We start from the raw sequence: 8,790 nt of genomic DNA on the forward strand, positions 1-8,790 counted from the left end.
GTTTGTGCTACACTGGTGGATGAACAACTGCTCTACTCCCTCCACTTCCCTTCATGTTGGAGGGCTTTGATGGCTTCTCGGCACCTTCCCACAGTACAGAATCTTAGCCTGATCCAATTTGCAAAATAGGAACACAGAGCTCCTAAGGGCTCTCAAGCTCTTGGGGAGAGCACAGGCCACCCCAGGGGACCACAGGTGTCAAACTCATTGGTACAGAGGGCAGCGGAGCCTGCGGAATGATGTCATGAGCCAGAACGTCACGTTGACCACCTTGGCTCTTGGGTAAACCCAGGCAACTCTGTTCATTGGTGTCACTGCATATTCCAGGGACAGAAGGGACTTTGGAGGCCAGCAGTTCCATCCTGGCATGAATCTTCTCTCTCCAATCCCTGCCAGATGGTCCTCAGGTCTTTGCTCACTTGCTGTGATGGGGCAATCCCTCTCACCAAGGGAATCCCTATGAAAGTTCTTCCTTATGCTGAGTCAGCCTCTATGCTTCCTTTAGCTCCTCCAGATGGTCCTGGTTTGTCCCCTTTGTGGTCACACTTCTGTGTTCTTCTGCCCCTGGACAGCCCTGTGGAGGTGTGACGACAACAGTCCCGGCCTCTGTGTCTCGTGGGCCTGGATCCCTGGGTCTAAAGAGCCTCTTACAGTGGATAGAGTTGTTCAGTGCACAGTTAAGTCATGAGGGCAAGCGCACGTCTTCATACCGGTGACTCCACCATTCGGAAAACCTGTCACGAGAGACCTTACTCCTCTCCAGTGTTCTGCTGCAGCCTGGAATTCTTTGGAAGAATTACTACCTTCATTTTCTGAGTGGCCCTCTGGGAAAGAGTCTGCCCACTCCGAGGCTGGCTGTGGAGCTCTAGGAAGGGGCTCCTCAGAGGCAGGTAAAGCTGGCCATGGCCAAGGGTGGGGAAGAGATGCCTGCCCTGTCCCCTCTCCAGTCTGGCAGCTGTCACGTGTCCTCTAGGTCCCCTGTGTTCCCGGCCCCTGGGCCTGTGCTTTCTGTACCTGACAGAGCAGGGCTTCTTTGGCCTCCCTCGGCCAGCAGCTCCACCAGCCCCCACCGACTAGAACGGTCCATTGCCTGGCCTGAAAGCAAACAAGGGAGCGTCGGGCTGGATAAACAGGCTTTCTGGGTTTTAGTCTCCATACTAGCCAGTATGTGTTATAAAGGCAAGCACTAAAAGGATCTCAAGGTTTTCTTTATATTGTAAATTATTTTCTCATCTTGTAGGGAGTAGAGGAACCCAAGTAATCAGTAACAGATGGAACATAGATTATGTCAACAGATGCAGAAAAAGTATTCGGTAAGATTCAGCAACAAACCATAGAGATGCTTAGCAAACTAGGAACAGAAAGGAACTCCCCTTACCTCACAAAGGATATCTACAGGAAACCCGGAGCAAATGAAATGTTTGAAGCACTCCCTCCATTCACGGCTGGGGTGAGATGAGGATATCCTGGATCACTATTCATCACTGTCCCTACACTGCCCCTGCCGCAGCACTTACACTGAAAAGAACGTAAGGTGCAAGGACTAAAAAGGAAGAAATAACTCACTTTTCACAGATTTTGATTTTCCACTTAGTGAATCCAAAAGCATCAGGTGCTGGATTTAAGATCAATATACAGAAATCAAATGCATTTCAGTACACTGGCAACATGTAAAACACAATTCAAGAGAAAATACCATTTACAATAGGAACAGCAACCAAAAAAATACCCCCAAAGGTAACTGGGAATTAAGTCTATCAAAGATGTTTCATGACCAATAAATTGGTCAAAATGGCAGAGTAGAAAGACCCTTAGCTCACCTCTTCTCACGAGCACACAAAGATCACAACTGTTTGTAGAACAACCATCAATGAAAAATATGGGAACCTCCTGGAAAAGATCTACAACTAAAGATATAAAGAAGGAACCACACGAGATGGGTAGGAGAGGCAGGCTTATGATACTGTCAAGTCCTGTACCCCCAGCTGGATGACCCACAAATGAGGGTAATTATATTGCAGAGGATCTTCCCACAGGAGTTCCTGTACTGGGAAGAAGAGCCCACAGAGCAATTGGCCTTGAAGGCCAGAGGGGCTTGGTTTCAGGAGTCCCACAAAACTGGGGAAAGAAGAAACTTAAAGGGCACACAAAAACCTCACATGCTCTGGAACTCAGGGTAAAAGCACTAATTTGATAGAAGCCTGGGCCAGACCTACCTGCTGGTCTTGGAGAGTCTCCTGCGGGGGGCGGGGGGGGGGGGCGACTGTGGCTCCGCTGGGGACATAGACACTGGTGGTAGCCACTCGGGAGCTGCTTCTACCGCGTGGCCCCTGGCGCTGGTGGGCACCACTGTGGGTCCTGTCCTCTGGCTCATTAGCACCAAGACCTGACCCCATACAACAGCCTCTAGGCACTGGGGCTGGGATGCCTCAGGCCAAGCAACTAACTGGGTGGGGACACAGTCCCTCCTGTCAGCACACAAGCTAAAGACCTCATGAGCCCAGAGCCACCTCTGGACACTGCCCTGCCCACCAGAGGGCCCAGGGCCCAGCTCCACCCACCAGTGGGTAGGCACCAGTCCCAGAACCCCCTGGGCCCCAACCCTGCCCTCCATGAAGTCTGCTCTAACCTTTGGACCAGCCTCACCCACAAGGGGACAGACACGAGAGGCAAGAAATCCGCAATCCCACAGCCTGCTGACCCAGTCGGCCCACAGCAGGCTCCCCTGGGACCAGCTGGGCCCTGGCCATGCCCACTAGCAAGCCAACAAAGCTTTGGGACACCCCATACTCCACCCATGTCAGGAATCTCCCTTCCCCCACCCCCGAAGTGATACAACACCAGCTCTGGGATCCTGGGGCCCTGCAAACATACTCCAGAACCCAGCTTTGCCTGCCAGTAGTCTGACACTAACCTCAGGACCTGGCTTCGCCCACCAGTGGGCAGACTACAATCCTGGAGTCTTCTGGATCATGGCTCCACCCACTAGTGAGCCAGTACTAGCCCCAGGGCCGCCTGGGGTTATGCAGTCAGCTGCCTCGTGACAGCCCTGCCAACCAACAGCCAGCAGCCTCTGTGCAAGGTGGGGCCTGGCAACCAACTGGACTGGGGACTACCCAAGCCTAGCAGACTGCCCACATAGCCTGCCAAACAGAAAGACCCATGCAGCCCTCATGGGGGGAAACCCTAGAGCATATAGCTTGGGGACAAGAGGGGAGTGGGGTGCTGGGACACAAAGGACGTCTATAGAAGGCCACTTCTCCAAGGTCAGGAAACAACTAACCTACACGATACATAAAAATACAAACAGCAATTTAAGCAAAGTAAGGCAACAGAAGAACATGTTCCAGATGAAGGACCAAGGTAAAAGCTAAGAAGAAGAACTAAGTGAAGTGGAGAGCGCCGATCTACCCAAGAAAGAGTTCAGGATAGTCATCATAAATATGATCAAAGAACTCGGGAGAAGAATGCATGCACAGAGCAAAAGTTAGAAGTTTTTAACAAAGAGTTAGAAAATATAAAGAACCAAACAGAGATGAAAATACAATAACTGAAATGAAACATACACCAAGGGGAATCAAAAGTAGACCAAATGATGCAGAGGAACAGATCAGTGAGCTGGAAGACAGGGTAGTGGAAATCACTGATGCTAAAAGGAAAAAGAAAACAGAATGAGAAGAAATGAGGACAGTTTGAAGAGACCTCTGGGACAACATCAAGCATACTAACATTCACATTACAGGAGTCCCAGAAGGAGAAGACAGAGAGAAAGGGGGCAGAGAACACATTTGAAGAGATAATAGCTGAAGACTTCCCTAATCTGGGAAAGGAAACAGTCATCCAAGTCCAGGAAGCACAGAGAGTCCCATACAGGATTAACCCAAAGAGGAACATACCAAGACACACTGTAATTAAAATGGCAAAAATTAAAGATAAAGAGAGACTATTCCAAGCAGAAAGGGGAAAGCAAAAAGAAAGGAATAACATACATGGGAATTCCCATAAGTCTATCAGCTGACTTTTCAGCAGAAACTCTGCAGGCCAGAAGGGAGCAACATGATACATTTAAAGTGATGAAAGGGAAAAATCCTGCAACCAAGAATACTGTACCCAGCAAGGCTCTCATTCAGATTTTATGGGGAGATCAAAAGCAAAAGTTCAGAACCACCAAACCAGCTTTACAAGAAATGTTATAGGAACTCTAAGTGAAAAAGAGAAGGCCACAAATAGAAACATGAAAATTACGAAAGGAAAAAGCTCACCAGTAAAGGCAAATATACTATAAATGTAGGAAATCATCCGCACACAAAGCCAGTAGGCAGGTTAAAAGAAAAAAGTGGCAAAATCACCTATATCCACAATAAGTAGTTAAAGGATACACAAAACAATTAGATGTAAAATATGATGTCAAAGACAGTCATCACGATAGGAGGAGAGTACAAATGCAGGGGTGTTAAAATTCATTTGAAATTAAGAGATCAGCAACTAAAAACAATCACGTATACATAAAGATTGCTATGTATAAACCTCATGGTAACCACAAACCAAAAATCTATAACAGATACACACGCAAAAAAGAACAAGGAAAAAAATGAAATTTTGCCGTTTGCAACAACATGGATGGACTTGGGTATTGTGCTTAGTGAAATAAGTCAAAGAGAGAAAGACAAGTACTGTATGATATCACTTATACAAGGAATTTTAAAAATAAAACAAACTAGTGAATGTAACAAAAAAGAAACAGATTCACAGATATAGAAAACAAACTAATTGGTTACCAGTGGGGAGAGGGAAAGGGGGAGGGACAAGATAGGGGTAGGGGATTAAGATGTACAAACTAGTATATATAAAATAAGCTACAAGGACGTATTGTACAGCACAGGGAATAGAGCCACAATCTAGTAATGGAGACAGCTGCAGAAACTGAAAAGCACTGCGATAAAGGTTAGATTGTCAGGATGCTCTGGGCCTACACAGGAGGGGCACCAACTAACTCAGCCTCAGAGGGGTGGGGTGAGAGGAGGTGCAGTCTATCTGAAACCTGAAGGTTGAGCAGAAGATAGCTGAAAGGGTGGAGAGGGGCTTATGCTCCAAGTAGAGGCTTCCTCAGGGTAAGCTGTTAAGAGAGGTGGGTCTGAAAAGATGAGCAGGGCCAGCTCCATCAAGGCCGCAACTGTCACACTGAGGAGTATGGACTGTTTTCCAAGTTAATGGAAAACCACTGAGGAATTTTAAGCAGGGATATGATCAGACTTGTACATGAAAAAAATCACTGGCTACAGTGAGGAGAATGGACTGGAGGGAATGAGTGGAGTCTAGAGGCCAGTTAGGAGGGGAGAAATAGGCTCCGCCTCTTGACAGGAGGCGCTACAAAGTCACCTTGCAAAGGTGCGGGTGCCAGGAGGGAACAATGCAGTCTCCAGAAATAACACGTTATGTGTCAGGCCCCTCACTGGCCGAAACAGAAGCCAAAGCGGAATATGGAGGAAGGGATGACACATTCTTCCGGGGAGACCCCATGAGCGTGGCTTCATGGGAGGGGACATCTGAGCTGGGCTAAAAAGAACAAGGACTAATTTGGCAGAGGATGTGCTGGAGCCAAGGGCATTCTGAGGATGGAGGATGGCATTTGCAAGGTACAGAGTCACAGTGAAGCTCAGACATGTCTGAGACCAATGGGAGGCTTAGTGTGGCTGAAGCACGAGGCTCGAGGACGGCTGGTAAGGAAGTGGGGGCTGCTAACGTGAATTTTTTTTGGTTCCTGCCTAACAACTTGGTGTTGCACAAACAGTATGATATCAATAAAGGAAAAAAGAAAAAGAAATAAACATTTTCTTAAACCCCACCATCCTAGCTCCCTAACAGAAGTGTGTTTATTTTCCCCTGTTCTCTTTCAGGGCCTGTCTACACACAGACATGTTTTCATATGGCTATAATCCTAGCAGCATTAAGATTATATTTAACTGTTTTCCACTTAATATCATAAATACCAAATGTGATTCTGCTTATTCAGTGGCCCTGTCTTCTTTACAATGGAAGATTCCCAGAAAGAAGATATACTTGGAACCAATTCCGCTCAAGCAGTCCCCCGAGCTCTATTCTCTGCTGGAGGCTCCCTGCATCTCTTTGTTTATCAAGCCCCAGCTGTGTCTCCTGAAACACCCTAAACTCTCTCCCTTTCAGCACCTACCCCACTGTCTCATGTCCACCTCCTCCAATCCTGGCTCCCATTCCTTTTTTGTCAGTTATTCCGTCACATGAAGATAATTGGATAGGTGTCACTAGATTTGGAAAATATGTTCGAGGTGGTCTAATTTAAAACATACGCTAATAAAACCCACAATGAGATTCCACTTCACACTCACCAGAATGGCTATAATCCAAATAGATGAAAACAAGTGTTGCTGAGGATGTGGAGAAGCTGGAACATTCACACTCTGCTGGTGGGAATGTAAAATGGTGCAACCGCTTTGGAGAATATCCGGGCAGGTTCTTAAATGATTAAACACAGAGTTACTACGTGACCCAGCAATTCCACTCCTAGGTAAATACCCCAGAGAAATGAAAACATATGTCAACACAAAGACTTATACACAAATGTTCATAGCAGCATTATTCGTAATAGCTAAAAAGTGGAAAAAACCCAATTGACTATCAACTGATCAATGAATAAATAAAATGTGATCCATCTATATACTGAAATAGTATTCAGCAATAAAAAGAAGATAAGCACTGACAGGTTCTGGAACATGGATAAATCTTGAAAACATTATGCTAAGCAAAAGGCCACATATTATATGATTCCATTTATATGAAATGTCCAGAATAGAAAAAGCTATAGAGACAGAAAGTAGATTATGGTTTTGTCTAGGATTTGGGGGAAGTTAGAGGGCTGAGGGAAAAGGAGAGTGACTGTTAATCGGTACAGCCTTTCTACTGGAGATGAAAATGTTCTAAAATTGATTGTGGTGATGGTTGCACAACTCTGTGAATATGCTAAAAATGACAGAATGATATACTTTAAATAAGTGAAATGTATGGTATGGGAAGTATAGCTCAATAAAGCTGTCTTTTAAAAAATGTAACCTTGGGCTTCCCTGGTGGCGCAGTGGTTGGGAGTCTGCCTGCCGATGCAGGGGACACGGGTTCGTGCCCCAGTCCGGGAGGATCCCACATGCCGCGGAGCGGCTAGGCCCGTGAGTCGTGGACGCTGAGCCTGCGCGTCCGGAGCCTGTGCTCTGCGACGGGAGAGGCCACAACAGTGAGAGGCCCGCGTACCACAAAAAAATAAAAAAGAAAATTTAAAAAAATAAAAATAAAAAATGTAACCTACATAGTATCCACGAAACTCACCCTGGGGATCCTGGAGGCACCTCAAAGAGTAGCAGATAACTTCCAGAGAGGCTGGTGTGACTGTGGATCTGGAGATGTGCCATACTTGTTCAGGAGTCATGGAAGAGAGCCACCAGGACAGAGCTTGCTGGCTTCCCGAAGCACCGTGGGAAACTCCACGTGGGAGCTGCTTGAGGGTCAGGAGCAACAGGTATTAATTTAACAAAACTCATCCTCCTGAGTTGGGAGGCCAGCTAATTTAAGGTCTAATTACCGGAAGCCTAGACAAACAAATATAGGAAAAAAAGCACTGGACAAGGAATCAAGAGAGCTGGTCCTAATCCTACATGTTATCAAGCTCCCCCAACCTGTCCATCTTTTGTATGGAAAATGGGGATAACTTCTGTCTATTTCAGAGCCGAGGGGATCAAATCGGCTGATGCTTTACAAATAGCTGAGTTCTGTACAAATGTGCAAGACCTGTGTGTGAGCTCCAACTGGACTGAGACTTAATAACTGTTTTTGCCATCCTAGCTACCTCGTAGAACCCTTCATAGCATGAATCGAAGATCAGGAGGGGTGGAGGAAGTTGTAAACAGGAATGCTGAACACTGGGACAGGCCGGCAGTTCCCCTTTAAGGGACTGCTCGCACCCAATATGTACTGCCCAAGGGTACATCCACCTGAACGTAAGCATGAAATATACTTTTCCACCAAGCTTCAATTGATGCTTCGGTCTTAAGAGCTCCTGCTATGGGGAACTTGCTATCCAAGAGGGGTCAGCACTTCAATAAGGAATGGAACAGCGGCAGCAAGACATCACAGAACAAGAGAGCACAGGCTCAGCTTCAGCTGTATGCCAGATGCTTTACCTATATCGTTACAGCTAATTCTCACGACATCCCCATGCTATAGGAATTATCCCCATTTTACAATGGAACTCACAGACCAGAAAGGCAAAAGAACTTGCCTATAGTCATAAAGTGAGGACATGGTAGAACCAAGATACCAGAGTTCAGGCATTCCTGATCACGGTTCCTGAATGAGAGCAGCATATGTTTATGTGCATTGGCAGCCACAAATGCCTCTCTCCTATCAAACCATGGAGTATGGAGGACCTGGGACCTGCTGGGTATTCACTAAATGGTTAATGAGCAAAGGATGGACAGGGTCGGCTAAGAAAATGTGCAGGAGTGTTTACATGAACTGTAAGGAGGATTAAATGAGATAATGCATTGGAAGAGCTTTGTGACTGGCTCATACCAGAATTCAACCCAGCTGTCCAGTAACTTGCTGGGCAAGCCACTAGAAACGCAGGTAAAATTAAACACAAACAAAAACCCTTCCTTTTCAAAAACAAAAGAGAACACGCTTCCTTTTCACATTACAGCAGTATTCTAACAATAAATTGTTAGAGCGGTGATGTTCTAACAATAAATTCTGTGCTCACTCAATGGA

Source organism: Orcinus orca, chromosome 1 (assembly GCF_937001465.1).
Source record: "Orcinus orca chromosome 1, mOrcOrc1.1, whole genome shotgun sequence".
NCBI classification, from domain to species: Eukaryota; Metazoa; Chordata; class Mammalia; order Artiodactyla; family Delphinidae; genus Orcinus; species Orcinus orca.